Consider the following 20,908-nt stretch of genomic DNA (forward strand, 5'->3'; position numbering starts at 1 on the left):
GAAAATTACCATACTTGAGACTTTGAGTCGCATCCTGGTACTTCCTGAATGTCTAGCTACTGCTTTTGTTGAGATCATGAGTTCACAAAGAAGAATCTTTAAGAATTGAAGATTCATTTCTGTGAGACTTTGGCACAGCCCTAGATATGGCATGACTTGCTAACCTGCTCTGTGCCTAGGACTCTTTCAGAAACTCTTCAATCACTCCTTTGGGGGAAAGAAGGCTGCTTAATATTCCTTTATAATCTGCAACCTTCTCTGCAAGAAAGCAACCCTATGGAGATCAGTAAAAAGCAGAGCCAGTCAAGCTGCTTTTTACTTCCTTTATTCAGCAGGTCACTTGCTAGCTGTGACTGGGAAGGGATATTGTGTAATTATAGCAGGTCCCTGTAGAACCTCAGTATTAATATTAATTAAAGACACTAATATTCCATTGGAAACTTTGCTGACCACCAATTATCCCCTTACCACAACTTTGGTTTCAAAAAGGGCTCAAAGTCATTTGGATTTGAAAAGCAACATTTTTAGTTATGTGAAAATACATATATATATATAAATCACCCTAATAAGATGACATTTTGTGAGGATTTCCATACAAATCCACTTTAATCAAGAAAAGAGATGTATCTCTGAAAGTACTTTGTCCCTTGTGTCCATTCACTTGATTTTTTTTTTTTTTTTTGCAATACAGACTTTAATACATCTTAGCAATGCCCATAGTGACCCAGCTAGAGACTCTGCACCTTGTTTTGGTCATTCAATTAAGTTTTGGACAGTGAATTTTGAGTGTAAATAATCTGTACAACTTGCTCATCACTTCTCTAAAAAGGAAGTAGGTAGCCCTACATTCCTTTTTCACAGTTCCTGTGGACTAAGCTCTATGGTGCTAATGAGCCCCAGCCGTAACTGAGAGGAGGAAGGTAACACCCCAAGTTGTAGGGGTGATTAAAGGAACCTGAGTGTCTGGACACCAGCTACTATAGCAGAACTACTTGTCTTTTGCTTCCCCATCTACTTCTGGACTATTATTTTGAGAGAGAGTCAACTTATACTTTCTTAGAGATTCTGTGGTTTGGGGGCTGCTCATTATAGAAGCAGTTTTACCCAGTCTTTTTCTGCAGCCCTAAATCTACAGTACCTTTTATTGATTCAAGTTGGCTTTGGTCTGATCATCTTAAAATATGGTCACGGTTGAAATCAAAAGCTGGTGTATCTTGGGAAAGTCAAAGAAAAATTTTAAAAGGTAGTGTGGTCAAATGGCAAAATACATGTTATGGCATGAGATGGACATATTCCCTATATAGGACCTTTTTGATCTTGATCTTCACTGATCTCAGTTCCCTCATCCATAAAATAAAATAATACATGCCTTACAATATTGCTGTGGAGATTCAGAGCAGTGATATGTGAAGTATCTGGCAAAAAACGTTTCTCAATAATCCTTCTTTTTCTTCCAATTTTCTACTGATTTCAGCTTTGTTTACTGTGGCGATACCTAGAGTACATTCTTATTATAGTCAGACCATAGATTGTTTTATAGAGAAGAAAGGTTATTTTTCTCTTTTGTATAGTAATAATTGGAAATGTTCTGTGGTTTGGAGGCTGATGAACAAAGGGTATGAGCTGAAGTAGGCAATGGCCACTCATCGGTTTCTCCTCCTCTCTCATTTCATGAATACCAAACTTTGGAGGTGTGTGTAAAGGGGGAGGTAACTGGCAGTAGAGTCTCCCTCTTGAGGGTTGGCATCAGTTATCCAAAGTCCTTTTAATGGAAGTTCTTTCCCAAAGGCTCAAAAGCAAATGAAAAATGACAACAGACTCCAGAGCGCTGTGTCCACAGCACAATCTATTCCTTTCCCTTTAGTGACAAGTTCTTCTCTGCTTACGGATTTGCTGTATTGACAAGGGAGTTGGTATTGATCAGAGCCGATCTGGTAGTCTAGTTGACATCTCAACTCCCTGCACTTTGTTTTATTTGAAGAAAGCCTTTATAATCTAGCCCTTCTTGCTTTTTCTTTGATCCAAGAATCCCTGGAGGAGAACTTGCATCAGTCTGAAGGGATGTGGTTCATCTAGGATGGGTCAGTATCTGGATTAGGAAGAGAAAATAGGCAAACTCTTTGCAGTGTACAACTTTGGATGACACACTGGCAATACGGTCCTTCCATGGACCGTGAGGAAGAGTTTGGAACATAGTTGGATAACTGTACTCATGGACGAAACCAAATTTAGTTTGAATCCTGCCCCTCCTTTACTAAAACTAACTTTATTTTATTTTATTTTATTTTTATTTTTATTTTTTTAAAGATTTTATTTATTTGACAGACAGAGACAGTGAGAGAGGGAACACAAGCAGGGGGAGTGGGGGAGGGAGAAGCTGGCTTCCTGCTGAGCAGGGAGCCTGACGCGGGGCTTGATCCCAGGACCCTCGGACCATGACCTAAGCCGAAGGCAGACGCTTAACGACTGAGCCACCCAGGCGCCCCTAAAACTAACTTTAAAAAACAAATCTCTGCACCTCAATTTCCCCATCTCTAATATAAGTAATGGTATCATCTCTACAATGGAGATAATAGTGCTTACCTTGAGGGATTGTCACATGCATTAAATGACTCCATGTATGCAAAGCGTGTAGAATACAGTAGACACTCAAAGGGTAGTTATTATATTTTCAGGCCATTTGTAATTGAGGTACTTCTTTTTCTCTCTTTTTTTTTATTAGAAATGTTCAGTAGAAAGTGAACCCTGTTTTTGTCTAAGCAAGTGAGATTCGTCCTATGCAAATATAAATTCAAGACACTTTCCAAAACCAAATAGAAATGGTGGGTTTGTATTGCCTATAATTTTGAAGTATCCCTACCCTGGCTCTCTTCACTTATGTAAAAGTGTGTACCTACCTTCTCTTCTAAGCCATGGAATCATACTACATTCAAGATTCCTTACCTGTTATGTCCGTCTAATACATGGTGCTTTAAATTCTGATTTACTCGTTTAAGTATAATATGTAAGATCACAGAGAAACTTGTGGTATAAACTGTATAGTGGCCTACTTGACACCCATTTCCAATCTCTTCTCTCTTCCTTTGCTTACTGGGAAGTTTAAACTGGATGGACAGTGTCCCTTGAAGTTAAGGGTACCGTGTGAGGTCTGATGAATAATATACCAGGGGAAATCTGCCCAAAGCATGTGGGGACTGCTTAGAAGTGGAGTAGCCATCCTACAGCTCAACATCCTACAAATAACAGAACAAAAATACAGAGAAGACCTGAGCCTTGATGTCACTGACAAACATTTGCTTCTGCTGTTTATTCCAGTTTTCAGCAGATGTTTATGGGGCATTTACAGGTTACAGACATAGTTTTAGATTTTAGAGATGTAGCAGTGAAAACAGACAACATCCCTGTTCTTGTGGATCTTATATTCTAGTGTGAGAAGAGATAGAAAACAAATTTCTGTGTGTGTGTGTGTGTGTGTGTGTGTGTGTGATATCAAAATGACAAAAAAATTATCAGAAGTGTAAGGCAGGGCAAAGAGAAGGCTAGAAGTCCTAGGATGTGGGTAAGTTTCAGTACTGAAAGACCCATAGGTGAACTAGAATCTCAAAAGAGAGTGAGGAGGCATTCTGGACTTGATGTCACACAATATAAATTAAGAGTGTGAAATTAAATTAGCCTTGATGGTTGTAAGGCAGATAGTGTGGGTGCATATTAGGGTGAGGAGGCTTGCTAGGATAAGCAGAATTTTAGGGACCCTCTTGTTAAATGATGGTAGTGATGTAGAGGCTGGGGCAGCAGTGGTTTTATTCAGAGCCATAAACACGAAGAGCTAAGAGGTTTTCTCCTGACTTAACGTAATGGATGTTAGGAGAAAATCACCAGCTTTTGCATACTGCTGTACCACTTGCTGTTTAAGAAAAATAGACTAGCATTTGTTTAAGGCACTGTACATTGGGTGTTCTGTTACTGGCAGCTGGGAATATTACTAGTTGAAATATACAGCAGGAAGAGGGAATGAACCAACATTTATAGAACACATACCCTGTGTCAAACATGAGGCTATTCCATAAACATGTCACTACTCTTGATTTTCACAATACCCTAAAGAGTAGATACTTGCATTACCATGTTATAGCTGAGGAAAGGGAAGGACTGTCTCCAATCTTCAAGTTAGTAAGTAGGAGCCTGGATTTAAATCTAGATATTTGTATCTAAAAAGGATCCCTGCACATTTTCTCTTTATTCATTCTGCTAGATGCTTGAGTTAGGAATAGTACAATAAATAGAGTCCTAGTTCTCAAGGAAATCTCTAAGTAGTGAGTAGAACAGACATAAGCACAATTTAAAAAATTAAATGTGTTTGATTTCAACATTTATGGAGTGCTTGTTATATTCCAGAAGCTGTACCAGGCACTGAACTGGTTCCTAGTCTATCCACATCCTCATTGGTGGATATTCTATTATCTAAGCTCTGAACAAGAACTGCCAATAAGACTCGAGGTATCTTTTAAAGAGGTAGATGTGAAGCATGAAAGGATCATAAAGGAGGGACTGAGTGGTAGAAAATGAATAAGCAGAGAAGGTAGTGGTATTCTTGGCAGAGAGAAGTTATGTGAGTTGGTATTGAAGAATGAAAGGACGGGGCGCCTGGGTGGCTCAGTTGGTTAAGCGTCTGCCTTTGGCTCAGGTCATGATCCCAGGGGCCTGGGATTGAGTCCCACATCAGGCTCCCGGCTCTGTGGGGAGTCTGCTTCTCCCTCTCCCTCTCCTCCTCCCTCCTGCTTGAGCCTGCTCACTCTCAATCTCTCTCTCACACACAAATTAAAAAAAAAAAAAAAAAAAAAAGAAAGGACATGGAACCTTGCAGATGGATGTTCCCAGGAAAAGATGAAGGCTGAAATTGGAGAGATAGATGGGGCCTGATGGCAAAGGTCATACAGGTTAGTTCAAATGGTTTGGATTTTCTTCTATAGGCGAAAGTTTTGAACCAGGTGGAAGAAATAATCAGGTCTGATTTTAGAGAAGTAGCTCTGGAGACGCAAAAGGAAGGCACACAGGACCCGGTTTACCTCCCTGCACTTTGAAAAACCCCTCTTTTTTATATAATTCAGGACGTAGTCTTTAGATTGTCAATCAATTTTATTATACTCAAGAAACTGAAGGTTCTCCTTCCTGGGATGAAATAAATTTTGTCCACTATTAAACATTGGTAAAATGGCATTACACACTTAAATTTCAAACTTCTGTCACCTATGAAACAATCTGTTCATCCTTTTTTTTCCTGGGAAAAATGATTGTTAGTTGTTTTTAGATCAATGATGGACTAATCAGAAAGCTTAGAGAAAAAAGACAAGAATCATCCATTCCTTGTGTACAAATGCTTCAGGCTCAGTGTGAGCAGCTTCTTATATTATAGTCTACTTACTTTTTTCCCAAATGTAAGTGTGTAACGAGTACATAATATGTTTGGGAACAGTGGTAAAATACAGTATGTTCAGAAATATTATTGCCTTCTGTTATAAAAAAAAAAAAAAAGCAAACTCATGCATTTGAAAATACCAGGCTTCTGATGTCAGTTTTATCCTCACCAGGTTATTTTCCCAAGCCCTGGTTCAGCTGAGATTTGCCACCATCCATTATCTCGTTTTTATGAGCATCGGGATTGCTTTATTGTTGCAGTGCTTGGCAAAATACTCCTCTTTTATAAGTAATCTAGATCCGTCAAGCTGTCCAGGTCTACTACATCAGTCACTACTTTGTAGTTTATTTGGTGACAGTGACTGCCAATAAAATAATGCTGTAAAATATTCCAGTGTGAGGAAGCTAATTCAGTGTAGGTTAATAAAGCTGCCGTGATTCATCTTGCCATGTAGTGTGCTTTTCATGCTGAACCTTTTAGGTGGATGTGCAAAATCACATTGAGGTTAGCTGGAATTTATGCTGTATGTAGGGGTTTACCTAATTTATATATTTACTTTCTTTCAGACCTACATTTGAAATGAAGTATATAGGTTTCTTCCCAGGATGATGGAGTATATCCAGGGGTGAATTCTGAACAGGCTCATGAACTCGAGCAATAAAGTAAAGGCAAAGAGGCAAAAATGACAGCCCTGGGGCCTGCTTTATTATGCCTTCTCTCTGAATCTATGCAAAGCAGAAGTGGTACCCAAACCCTTGTAGAGAGTGTTTAAGCAGGCTGTTTGAGAACCCTGCTCGTGAGTATTTTAATGACCTCAGTTCAAGCCAAGAGCAATAAACATCTCAGAAAGAGGCTGTTAATTGAAAAGACCAGCGATTTCAGAGGGATTAATATTACTGTCAGACATGGCTTGCTTTCTCTCCCTTTTAATTTAGCCTTCTGTTTTAATTTACAAACAGCTATGCAGAGTGGAGCTTTCGAAGGCAGGAGCAGGAGTGGTAAATAGAATCCATCTGGGGCCTGTGGACCAGAGCTAAAATGCCAGGGTAGAGACCTAGTCTTAGCTCTGTCATTATTTTTCTCATCTGTAAACTGGGTATATTATAGTGTCTTTGGAATACCTTATATGTTACTGTGAAGATGCTTTATCGAACCAATGCCAGAGTGTTCTGTAAAGCATATATGAAATAAAAATAAAGCGAAAAGATAAAAGAAATAGAAATAGAAAAAAATTTAAAGATTTAGTTAATATTGGATATTCAGTTTCACCAGCTTGAAGCACAAATATGTTTGGATCACTTTTGTTATTTTGGTTAAATAGTTGAGCTCCTACAGATTCTATTAACCTGTAATCCAATGCTTGATACCCTACCTCTCCCAATTCTCAAATGTTGTACAAACTCTAGTTTCTAATCCAGCCTAATGAGGCAGATGCCAGGCCTATCGAATTGGCATCTACTCCTGTGGGTTCTGCTGCTGCAGCAACATGGGGGCACTGTTGAAAATATATCTTGCGCAGCCCGGTGAATGACCACCACTGCAATAATGCAATAATGCCTTATTGGTGCAGATCCTTGCATGAGCTACAAGTGGTACCCATAGTTGGGCTACCAAAGTGACAAATATTTCAGCCATATACCCAGGCAAAGCCATGGTTTACATGGGCACCTTGAAGAAGAGAACTCTGTCCAAATGGACTTCTGGCTGCAGCCTGCACACTGTTCCGGGGACTCAGTGCTATACCTGAGGTCAGCATCTTCTTCATGCTGACAGCCCCTTTGGGTGTGTGAGTCCTTTTCATGATGAGGACCATCAAAGAGGCTCTACCTCCCTTGATCATCTGGATGGATTTATGATCCCTGTCCCTCCCAGAAGGCTCCTCTGTTCCCCTTTCCCCCCATAGAGGTGGGTGTCTACTCTCCTTACGTTTGCCTAACCAGATACTGCTACTCAAGTGTTCTTGGATGAGTCAAAGATGATGCACACCAAGATTTCTCTTTAGATGAAGAAAACAGTTTGAACTTATTTCAGGAAAAGAAAATTCTGCTTAAGCTTCATGAAACTTTCACCTATACAAATAAGTTTTTTGTTGTTGTTGCTGATGTTTTTGTTCTATTACTATTTTCAAGTCATTCCATGAGTATTCCATTTCTGCTTCAAATTTAGTTCCAAAATCACCTTTTCCCACCACCCCCCCAAAAGAAAAAAAAAATCCAAAGGATTTCTCTCTTGCCATAGCTTGGTATGTTTATTGGGGGAAACAAGTTATGTATTAGTGAATGTACACAGATGGAGTTAAATCTAGTATATCAGTTATATTTCCTGAGGTAGATGTGTACAGTGTACACAAGAGAAATTCTTTATCTCTTATTCTCCTTCTCCATCATGGGGTTAGATTCTAGGCTTTGCCACCTCCTGGTCATGTTGCCTTGAGGAAAATATTTAACTTAACAGACGTTATTTCTTCATCTATTTTTAATCATTAACTACTGACACTTTTTAAAAATTCCCAATATTTCTTAAATCTTTTCTTTTATTTCCATCTCTAGTTCCACTGTGAAAATGCAACTGTGTACCATCTCTTGCCTGGATCACTACCATGATCTAACTGGACTAACTAGATTTCTTCTGTACAGTCTTGCTTCTCTCAGAGTCCTCTTCCATCCTGCAGTGAGTGGTCCATTTAAGGTTCTAATCTCACTATGTTCTATTTCTCCTTTCAACAAGTCCTCTTCATCCTCACACAAAGCCATGTTTCTTAAGGTGGGTTCCCCCACTTATCATCCCAGCCCTTTCTTCTACTTTATACTCTTTTTACAATTTTCCCTTTATAAAATTTCTCCCAGATACTGTATCATTTTTTTGTCTCCATTTCTTCTCTCTAGAATTCTTTTACTTTTCTTTGTTTAACTCCTACTTACCGAGACTCAACACCGCTGTACCTTCTCAATTTCCAGATGTTGTCCTGTTTTTTTTTTTTTTACCACTGCATTGCCTTATTATTTCATCACTGTCCCTGTTTCTCTCACGGTAGAGGATGAGTGAGGGTACAAATTTTCTTTCAGAGTTTTCTCTTTAGGGGTTAGCATATAATAGAAGCTCAACAACTCAGTTGAGGCAATGAATCTACAATGTGGAAGTTATGACAAATACCTCACAGAAACTTAAATGAGGTATGTTGGAGTGACTGGATTCACCTTTCTCACGTAGCAAGCATTCAGTATGTGTTTTATTTCCTTCCACTTACAATGAGTTGCATAAGGCACATTGTTTAAAGTTCATGAAGGAAGGTTTATAAGTGAAACCATCCTTACTATCCATATTTCTTCTAAACCCTGCTGGATATTTTGACTACTGGTCCTTAAAATTACCTATTAAAAGATGTAAACAAAATAAAACATTGCCCATAATGACATTGCAGGATGGCCATCTGATCAAAAGACAGTAAAACAACCCTAAATCGATGGCTGTTGGACTTCATTTCTCTCTTGCAACTGATCTTATTGTTTCTGTGTTCCACACCACAGTCTGTGTTCTGACATGGAAGATGGATCACTGCTCAGGTTTGCTTCGTGCCTCTATTCTACGGAACCCTAGCTGGGATGAGTCCTAGGTAGCTCAAATTGGCCAGTAGGGAAAGACTGGGAACTTGGAAAAATGGAAGCACTAGTTTATTTGACTTCCATTCACAGCATCTCTCTCTCTCCTTTCAATTTTCCTTTTTTCCAAGAAGCAGAAATGAATGGTACCCTTCTGTGTCAGGGTGTGAACTCTACCATTTACTAGCTGTGTAACTTTGGCAAGACCTTTAACCTCCATGAGCTTCTGTTTCTCGTCTATATAAAAGGCATAATTATGCTCATCTTATCTGCTCTACAGAGTTATTGTGAAAGTGTATATGTGAAAGCCCCTTTTAAAACCACCAAGCACAATGAACAGGTAAGGGGCTACTTAATAGTAGCCCTTATTTTTTTTCCTTATAAGAAAATTCCTTCCTCCCACAGTATTTCAAAGACTTTTAGGATATGGATTAAACCATGACTCTCTTCATGAATTCTGCAAGCTGGCATATAGAACATGATAATAAATGTAAATAATCACAAAAACTTTGTCTCAGTAGGTAGATTTGCCCCCCAAAGTGTCTTTTGTGTACCCAAATGTTGCCTTTATCCAAATGTCTCACAGCGTTTTGCAAACAGATTATATATGACACATACCAAAAATCATTTCATCCCCATCACTCTAATATTGCCACCTTTCTAGAGAAACTGTTGTTTAAAACCCCAGGCTACTGTCAATCAGAAGAGCAAATAAAGAATATTTTCACCTCCTTGAAAATGATTGCAGTAGGCAGCTAGTAACCGCTTAACACTAGAGCCAATTCTTTCAGCAAGAATTATGTTCCAGGTGGTATAGAGGCTTACAGAAGCATATGACTTAGCTTTCTGAAGAAGTTTAGATAACTCTTTACTTTAGAATTGTAAGAAGATTGGGGATGGTGTGGGAAGAACAGCCAAGAGGAGGGCCTGAAGACCAGCTAGGACCTGTAGCAGCAAGATGACTTCAGTGTACCTGGAGTTGGGAGCCATTGAGCCTAATGCCGATGTGTGCCTAAGGTCACAGCTCTTAGTTAATAGGGTCACAGTTGCACTGATAGTATTAGAACAAATGATCAGAATCAAAAGCCCCCACCTATCTCGGACTTATTTCTGAAATCCTTTGCATTTAGATTCTGTCCTGACTTTGTCATTTCTTCAAGATAAAAGCATCCCCAAGGAAAAACTTTATTTTTCTTTTTCTGCATGAGGAAAAAACAGGAAGTGAGGGAAAGGGAAAGGTAAATATCTCTGATGAATAATCTGTCCAGACATTTCTCCTTTCAAGTCGTTACATCTTGCATCTATAACATCTCCTCAGTCAAGCTTGTCATTGGTCCCAAAGAAAGACGTAATTGAGAGCACTTAACGTGGGTGTATATCAGAATCACCTGGAGGACTTGCTAAACTAGGATGGCTGGGTTGGTTCAGCCCACCCCCAGAGTTGCTGATGGGGCATCAAAATATGCATTTCAAATGAGTTCCCAGGTAATACTGATGCTTTCAGTCCTGTTACCAATCTAACAACCGCTGGTTTAGAGTCCACTGGGCAAACCACAGGCTTTTTCTTTGGGGAAAGATCAATATCAATATAAGTGGTCTGATCATGGCTTTTCTCAGTAATAATTTCAGTTATATAGTGAAACTTTGGAGGAGTGAAAGTAACCCTTTAGGTAATTGGAGTCTGAATATAGAAAAGTCTTATGAAAATGGGAAGCAATTGGTGGTTGTAGCAGTGAATAGAGCTCTTCAATTCATGCTTCAAGAGGCTGTTTGCTTTGTCCTTATCCATTTTTATCTCAGTGCCGGAATGTTCTTTTTTGAAGACTTTAATCGAGGACCCCCAAGAGATTTTCACTCTTGACTTTGCTAATACTCAGACCATGTCATAATGGATTTTATTCTTTCCTCTGGGCAAAACAATGCAATGACAAAGCTTACTTTTGGAAAAAAGAGAAACTGTTCCTGTGCTCACAGAACAGAAACTGTTCTGTGCATTGGGAAGTAGAAAGAAACTGAGACATCAGTTAGGTCAAAGGTCTCGAAACTTCAGTATTTAAAACAGGTAAATATGTGTTTGCTTTGGTAAAGCACCTAGGTGGAACCCCAAATCATCTCAGACCTGTTTCTAAACTCATGGTGCTATACCACCTCTGCAGTTTTCAGATGCAACACCTCATCCTTGCAGTGACTGAGGACTTGCTGTTGTTTGAGAGACTGTGGGAAGCTGAGGGAGACTTTGAAGCCCAGATCAAGGGCTCTTTGAACAATGCCCAGGTGTTTCAATGTTTGATTAGACCTGGAGGTCAACATCTCTTGTAGTTCCTTCCTAAGCAAAGTGTAACATCATCTTCCCACAGAGGTGCCTAAAAAGGAAGCCAAACCCTAGGGGAAAATGCAGAAACAAAGACCAGGAAAGTCCAGTTGTCAAAGATCACAAGAACACTCTTTTAGCAGCAAGACATATACGGATAATTCATTCCTACATAATTTAAAGTTATGAGTAGCTTTCTCTAAGTTTAAAACTAGGGGAAAATATGAAAACAAAGAAAATGTTTAAATCTAAGAAGCAAGGTCCAATTTTTAATCAGAAAAAATTAAAACATACCTTCCAGAGTAAAATTTAAAAAAAAAATGGAGGGGAGCGAGTATTGTTGCCTATTGGTTGAAATTGAAAACACTGATGTTCTGACTTGGCTAAAAGAGTTTTGGTAAATCCATTAAAAAGACTAATAAAGGGGAATTAATAAATTAAAGGGGAAAGAATTATGCTTCACTCAGGACACAACTTGGAAAATATTAGAAACAGTACATAAATGTTAACATAAACATGCCTGCAGGGGAAGGAGATTATTTGTTGTATTTGTTAGAATGTCAAGGATATATCTGATTTACTCAGATCAGTATTGCCACTAGAGACCCTTGGAAATCATGACCATGATTCATATTTACTAAATTAAGTGGGAAGTTGAGAGGTTACAAATACCACTGTGAAAGTTTACCAAATCCTTAGGGGTTTGTTATCTCGAGTCTGACTTTTGAATACATGCATACTCTTTGAAAGATATTAACCTATTTTCAGGATGAGAGATTTTTTCATGTTTGCTTTTAGTATCACCATTGACTATTAGTTTAATAGAATTTCTGTTTATGATCTTCAAAAGACTCTTGCATCTTTATAAGTGATTTCTCTCTTAACCCATTCCAGATAACACTTCCTTAGTAGCTAGTCATTTTCAAGCATCTCTGGGAGATATGGGTAATTTGAGAATGTTTCTTAAGAGTGACTTCCTTTATATTTGTTTTGCCAAAATGATCTTTTTACTCTGCAGGAAAACTCCTAACCCCTGCATATTAAGAAGGCTTTGAGAATGACGTTTCTATAAAACCACTTCTAGAACAATGCATGCCTTTCATGTTGCATTGTTTATCTAGAACTTTCAGATCCTCATTTTTTGCTGGCAAGACTCTGCCCAACTTTCAAAGCTCAACTAAAACATTGCCTTTTCTGTGAAGCTTTTGGCGAGCCCCTGCTCACTTTCAGGGATTGTTCTGGTGCCTACCCCTTAAATGAGCACCTAACCCGAGATGCTAGGATGCAGGTTTCCTGAAAACTTGAAACTGGGACATAAATCTCTGTTGGTGTTCCACACTTCAAGATGGCATCACACCAGAGCAGTGATGGCCATGCTTGCTCAAGTGCAAATGCACCAGGAAAAGAGACCACCAGAGAAAGAGAAAATGAAGCTGAGTTACAGAAACAGGAATTTGAAATTCTGGGCGGCAGGTGAGGGACAAGAAAGAAGAGGTTATTTCTTCAATTCTTGGCGACCTTTCAGAGCATAATCCAATGCCTTTGCAGTTGCCTCACTTTTGCTCTGGATTTCATAAAATGTGCTTCTATCCAACAAATAAAATCTCTTGAACTGTTCAAGTTAGCTTGAGTGATTTTTTTTTGGTCATGAAAGCAAATAATCTCTCATCACCTATTATATATACAACCTATTAGAGGAGGTGCTCGTACTATCTTAATAATCTGTGCTTTTTCTATTACTATATTATTATTTACTAGTTTTTTCTCCCATTAATCTATGGCACCCTAAAAAAACCAGAGATCACAATTCATTCTTCTATTGTCAGCATCTAACATAGTACCTGACCTTTAGTAGGTGTTCAATCAATATGTGTTGAGTGAATAAATAAATGTACTATTCATTCTATAAAAAAATATATTTTTGAGGAATAAAAATAATAGGTCTATAATTCATCATAATAAAGTGTAGTGACTCAGGCAAGTGGCAGAAAGCTTTTGAAAGTCCTTGTTTTTCCTCTGCTGAATTTTCTTAAGTTTGGAATGTCTATGCTCAGTGTAGCTCCTGTTTTTCAACTCCCCCCCCCCCCTTTTTTTGGTTTTTTAGTCGTGAATGAATCTTAGATGTTACTGTTACCTCCTGAACTTCCTGATAGCAACCCACTTATCTGTGCAATTTGCTTCTATAAGGCATAATGCAGAAGTATTTGTGGTAAAGAACCTAGAATAACAAAGGAGATGATCGATTACCAGGGAAGACTTCTACTTCCCTTTAAAAAAATATAGTTCATGAGAAGAGACTGGAAATGTTTCTGGAGGATGCAATATCTGTGTGATCTTTCTTCTCTTAATTGGGTATGGACTGGGATATTTCCTGAGTCTTTGGCAGTGCGCAGGCTATAGCCCAATAAAAATCTCTGGTTTCTATTAGATAAAAGCCCTGTTGCCATCCCATCCACCCCCCTCCCCTTCCTCCCTTCCTCTTCTTGCCTCTGCTTTTTTTAAACTAATCATTGTGGTATGAGATGCATACAAAAAGTTGTACATATTGTAAATGTAGAGCAGAAAACATACTTGTAAAACCAACATCTAAGAAACCCTCCTCATGTTCCCTTCTCATCACTACTACTCTATCCCCAAGGGTAACCAGCATCCTTACTACTAATATCACAGCTTGCTTCGCCTGGCTTGGTACTTTGTATAAGTAGAATTACACAGCATATACTTTGGTGTCTTGCTTTTTCTGCTCAATCTTATGGGGGTCATCCATGGTTTTGTGTGATTGTGCTCATTGTTATATAGTACTCCTTGTTTGAATATTGCATACTTCAGTTATCCATTTGACTGTTGATGAACATCATGGGACAATTATGAATAATACTGAAACGAACAGTTTTAGTATATACGTTTGATGTCCAATTTTCTTTTCATTTTATCTGAAGCCTCCCAAAAGGCCCAAACACTTTGAGTCACCGTAATAACCACTATAAAGAAGACATGCTGTTGATAGTTTTCTAGAATCTTATGAGTGAGATTCATTGCTTGAGGAAAACTTGCATCCAATATCTGTCTTCAGGACAAAAAATGTGCTGTGATCTCTGATTCTAATAGGCCACTAGAGGATTTTGCTACTTGTGTATCATAACCCTTAAAGATGATGTACAAACTGATAAGAGACAAAGGAAGTGCTTCTTGAAAAGTCAAATTATCTGTGGTTGAAAAGCAGACAGATTATGACAGTTGAGGAGGAATGGGGTTTGAGATAAAGGGATGATCTGTGGCTCTGTTCTTTTTGCTACAAGAAATGAGGCTGAACTCTGCCTCCCCTCCCTGTCATCATCTCTATCCAGCTCCAGCCCATGCATCAAGTGGGCTTCCACGCAAAACAAAGAAGAATAACTTTTTGGTGGTACCACACTTTGCTCATCGTGAATCCCTTACTCAGCCCCTAACTGGGTAGGATTTAAAAAAACAAAACAAAACAAAACAAAAAAATCTTTTTAGAATTAGCTTATGGGGAGGGAGTGAATTTAAAAAACACAAATAGAACACTGGAAGGTAAACTCCTGTGATATTATTTCAAAATGACATATTATAGAAAGTGGTGATGCGGTTAAGTCCTACTAGAATCCTCTGGGCAACATATTTTAGTATCAGAGTCTGGGCTCCATCCTAGGTGATGGGAGCTATGTCCTTAGGGCCCCTATGTTCCCAAACTGTCATCTTTCTGAACCTGGGTCCCCTACTTCTTGAGCTTGGGACACTCAATTTGGGCACTTTGTCAATAAGATGCTGTAGGCATCTACAGTTACACTACCCAGTAGAACTATAATGTGAGCTACAAATGTGAGTCGTATATTTAATTTTAGATTTTCTACTAGCCACATTACATAAAATTAAAAATACAAATAATTTTAACATAATTTATATAACCCAATATACCCAAAATATTGTCATTTTGTTATGTAATATAACAATTACTAATGAGACCATTTACATTCTTTTATTTCTGAGCATTTGAAATATGAGGACTATTTTACATTTACAGAATTGCTCAATGCAGAGTGATTATATTTTAAGTGCTCAATAGCCACATGTGGCTAGAGGCTACCATATTGAACAGCATAGATAACAAGCTAATAAATAGTCTATATAATCAGATGAAAATTATCAAACAAGTTGATTACTGAATAAGTAAATGACTGAAAATAACCTCTCAGGTCCTGTTTTTGTTTTTTATCCTCTATATGTCCTCATTTCTGATGGTTAGGGCTAGGGTGTGTGTTACATGTATGTGAAGGAAAAAGAGACAGTGACCAAGGGAGAAAAAGCAACCAAACTTTCATTTTTTAACACTTCTGTTTGTTACCATTTTTTCGTTGTTTGTTTTTTGAATTTTTCCTTAATGAAGAAGGATTAAGAGGGAAAGAAAAAGAAGAAAAAATGAAGGAAGTTGCACTAGAACTGAAGGAAGATTTGATTATTGACTCCAACTTAGAGCAGTGGATTACCAACTATAGCAATCACCTGGGGAACATACTTAAACTTTATTATTCTGAATCCCAGCCCAGAAAACAAATGTGGCAAGATTGGGATGGACATTTTAACAAATACCCTTGGCTCTACTGATGTAGATTGTATAGGCCACAGTTTTCAGAACACTAGCTTAGAGACAGGGCCCACCAGCACTGGTCCACAGGAAATCATAAATCTTCCTTTTTTAATGGGTTATTCTATGGTGCAGACTGAATGACAATTATTTTAGAGTGACCAAAGAGCCACAATTAGAAGGGAGACCAATTGGACATGGTATTACTTGGGCAAAACAAATCTTGAAGAACCAGATTATGCTTATTACTGCCTTGTAAATGCCCTCAGGAAGCAAAGCTTTTAAATGGCATATATTTGGTGAGGAAGTGGACCTCTTAGAGCAAAAGCATTGATCCCAGGATCTGACAGAAGAACCAGGAGCCATCAAAAAAGCATTATCTCTCATCTTTGAAATTTACTGAAAATGTTTACTCTTGCATGAGTTCCAGCACCATCACTCAGTTAGAGATATCAAGGCGGGGGATGTGGAGCTCCCCACCTGGAAAGACCAATGAGATTCATGGACTTTGGAATGTCTGCCAACCAACACTGGCTCTTCACAGCCAGGCGATTTGTAAATGTACCTGCCACTAAACCAACTCTAACATGAGACTGCATACAAGATGTCCTGGCCTGGAGGCAGCCGGCGTTGAGCTGTGGGGGTGCGGAGGACAGGGGGCTGCTCAGGCAGACCGCTGGCGGTGGGTCCCCCTGGAACTGTGTCAGAGGGTGAGAAGGATGTCGTCATGCAGAGACAGGAAAGACACTACAAGCAGAGGTTTGGCAGTGGAAAAATGTATGATTTTTGGGGAAAGTGGTCAGGGCGGCAGAGAAGTATTATGAGAGGCAAGTGGTAATTCACCCTGGGGAGAGTCATTGTTTTCTGTACTAAGTACTTGGGTAAATGTATTACATATATAGGGAGACAGTTTGACCCAGTTTGTACCAGACTTGATTTTTGCTCCTTGTCCTGGTGAAATTATTAATAGTGCTCCCTTCACCCTCACAAGTCCCCATTTAGGTGTAAATCAAATGGCAATTCTGTGATGTGAGGATTTTCTCTCAGGTGGTGACTCAGGAAGTTGGTGGGAGAAATTGCTGGCCTTGGCAATGAGGCCTAAAATACATTTAATGTTCATATAATTATGTGTACAGGCCCTCTATCGCCTAGACAAAGAAGCCGATCTTCTTATAAACGCTTTCTGAAGAACAAACAATTTAACCTCTGAGAGTCAAATTCCTTATCTTTAAAGTGTAGATAATAATAATTTAGTAGGTTTACATTCTCTTATCCAAAACCTCAGGGAAAGACAGATTTCAAAATTTAGCATTTTTCAGATTTTAGATAATTTTTTTCTAGAAAGTTATTTATATACTTCCCTCCCCAGGAGATTAGCACCTGTAATCATCACAGTCTATTTCTGTAGCAAACGGATGAATATTCACACAAAGTAGAGTAATTAAATAAGTCTTTTATGGCCTCAGATCAGTTCTGGTCCCGTTTTGCCACAAATAGGTTTGCCAGAAGCTTGTGGGAAAAGTTACTTTGTTTTGTTTCTAAGCTCACTGGGTATCAGAATTGTTGATAATGAGTTGGCTGTAGAATTGCATTTCACCCACACAGTGATAAATATATTAAATTAGATTTTTCATGTAGAGTGCTTGGCAGAATGTGCAAGGAATATAAGCTACTAACAATGATTAGTAGTAATACTTCCTAGAGATCCTAGAGAAAAAGTTGCATAAGTTTATCTGCAACTGTTCTCCGGTGTTGAATATCCATCTCTGCTCAGAATCACAGACTTTCCTCGGATGATCCCAGTCTCATGGCTCCATCATCCATCAGCCAGAACAAACACTGACCCTCAGTTGGCTTCTTGAGTCTGTACTCCCTAATGTGATAAAGTGAAAATAAATAAGGCCCTATGCAAATTCGATTAAAATCCAATCAAGGAAAATAAACTGCAGACATCTGCTCTCCTGTCAGTTCAGTGTCATTGGAATATTTTCCCTTGGTCTTAAAACAAAAACAAGAACTAAACAAAATAACAATTAAAAAAAAAAAAGACATTTTTCTTGAGTGCCTGCCAGACTGGCATTTGAGCATTTGATCCACTAAATAACTATTTGAACAAGAGCAGAGAAAAAGTAAACAGTAAGGTGAAGGGCACACAGGCTGTATATCATCTGGCTCTTGTTTCTCATTCGGGAACAATATTGTTTGGTGAGCTCACTTTTCTTTCAGATAATAGTAAAACAGTATTTTGAGTCTCTTTGGAAATGTTGGTCCATTTTTATATCTGATTCTATCAGCCATGATTGAAAAGAAAGTTACTTTGAATGTCAAGACAAAAAATTAAGAACACATCCTGACTCGGTCTCCCTGGGCGAAGTAAATATTGAATAAGTTCATCTGTAGCGGCATCTTCATCTAGGAGAGACTTTTGTTCTGTTTCCCCAGAGTTTAGCTTGATACGCATTTTTGTGTGATTTCTCCAGCCAGTGGACAAGCAGGTATCCGGTGATGTGTGAAAATCACGATCAGCCACAGTGTTGAGAAATCAGGGTGGGAACCGTGCCCTGCAGAACTTTGGAGAAATATCCTGCCTTAGTTCAGGGTGCTATAACAGAACACCATAGGCTGGCGGGGCTGAGATGGGGCAGGGGGCTTAAACAACAGGCATTTATCTTTCACAGTTCTGGAGGCTGGAAGTCCAAGATCAGGGTGCCAGCATGGTTATATTCTTGAAGAAGGCCCTCTTCCTGATGGACAGATGACTGTCTTCTTCTTGTATCCCCACATGTGAGAGAGCAGAGAAAAAGGGCTAGCTCTCTTCTTCTAAGGACACTAATCCCATCGTGGGGGCTCCACCTTTATGACCTACCTATATCCCAAAGCACCACCTGCAAATATCACCACATATATACTTTGGGGGGATACAAACATGCAATCCATAACACATTCCAGTTAGCTGGGACACAAAGAGCTTACATATAATGAAGGTTCTGCCAGACTAGAATGTCCAAGCAGACAGTCCGATTCAGATCGGTCACTTCAGAGAGTTTTAAAGATATAGGCACACTGTGGCCCAGATATGCTGCTGGCCCAGTTATATTCTCCATTCTGGACCGAATATCCACTCAGGACAAACTGACCACTCAGGTCGCACTAAATGGACCAGAAACATCACAGCTTGCCTTATCCTGATGTTTCAAATGAGTGGGTCACAGGCCAGACAACCACCTCTGCAAACCCCAATTAACAGTCCTGATGCTCTATTTCAGCCACATGAACAACTGAGGCACACACTATCCCAGACATTCCAATGATGTAGGGCTCATCTCATTCTTACCACCCAAGATAAACTTATATTAGGTATTCATCACTCAGACCCCCAAGTCACCCCCTCCTTCCTGCTCACTGTCTCGCCTCAGGACTCCAGGAAGACCTCTGCTTGTCTAGCTGAAGGTGTTCCCCAAAAGGGAAGGGATTGAATTAATACAACTAGGAGTTCCCTGTGGCTGTCTTGTCCCTTTTATTTACAAGCCCTAAGACTCAGCTGAGGTAGCCGAACAAAATGCATCCATTTATTTATAAGACTTATATGAGCTTCTTGGTCTGTCTCAGGGACAGATGTGGACCATTTTGTACTTCATTTTAAGGATTTGATCATTGAATACATTAAGTGTTGTGTCTGGGAAGAATGAGATTATTAATTATGTTTATAATGAAATATGAATTAATAAAATGGTAATATTTTAATAACAAGAACTCAGATGCCTTATGTAGTGCTGAGTAGAGCGAGTTGAATTTAATAACATAATATGGGTAAATAAATTAGAAAGGCAAACACAAACACAAGAACTTGTTTAGTAGTTGGCTTCTGTTCTACCCAAATTATTAAATTACTTGCCCCAGTTCACCAACTAGCTTCTTCTATGTAAACATATTCTTTGTCAAAGCAAATGGTCTGCCAAAACATGAATAGTTATAAATCTGTTTAATAAAAAGCCCCTGTGAGGGTTTAATAACTACTTTCTCTGTTTGTGGAAGTGGGTAGAATAATCCTCTTCTCTTTCAGTCCTCAAAGTTCTGATTTGATACTGAGGGTAGAAGGGAGTATATTTTGCACTCAGAGGACATATGGTAGTGTCTGGAGACCTGTTTTGTCTGTCACAATCAGGGGATGGGAAGCAGGTGCTCCTGGCATCCAACAATGCAGAGGACACCCCACATAACAATTACCTGGCCCGAGTGTCAATAGTGCTAAGGTTGAGAATCTCTGGTGTAGATAATGAAACAAAACATGTAAAATTTCTATGGCTGGTCTGTAAACAAGCCTTCTGACAATGAAGTGGCCTCCATCTAATACATGGCCCTGGAATAACTTTTATTTTGTGCAGAGATGGGAAAGAGACACAAAAGAAAATACAATACCAAGAAGTGTGCTAAGGAGTTAGCAAACCATCTCTTAGGAATCCACATTACAGCTCTCTGAGTCAGGGGATGTTAATGCCCCCATTATCCAAATGAAGAAGGGGAGGCTCAGTCAGACTAAGAAAGTTGTATCTAACTGGTAAACACTGCTTTTGAAGATCATGCCTTTGTCTGCTACATGGCACTCCTGTACAGTATCAGGGAGGACAGAATCCTGGGCTCTGGCAAGATTCATGATTGAGATGCTCCAATTCCCAAAGCAGAGAAGCATTTCTTTCTTTCTTTTTTTTTAATATTTTTGTTTATTTATTTCAGAGAGAGAGAGAGAACACAAGCAGGGGGGAGTGGCAGGCAGAGGGAAAGGGAGAAGTAGACTTCCCGCCGAACAGGGAGCCTGATGTGGGGCTCAATCCCAGGACCCTGGGATCATGACTTGAGCCTAAGGCAGGTGCCCAACCGACTGAGCCACCCAGGTGCCCCCAGAGAAGCATTTCTGATAGTCTGTGAGATCATGAATACTTACTTTTGTTAATGAGGAGAAGGCAGCAGTGACATAT

The sequence above is a fragment of the Callorhinus ursinus genome, unplaced genomic scaffold (genome assembly GCF_003265705.2).
Source record: "Callorhinus ursinus isolate GAN/ISIS: 27379988/994484 unplaced genomic scaffold, GSC_fseal_2.0 scaffold1, whole genome shotgun sequence".
Taxonomy (NCBI): domain Eukaryota; kingdom Metazoa; phylum Chordata; class Mammalia; order Carnivora; family Otariidae; genus Callorhinus; species Callorhinus ursinus.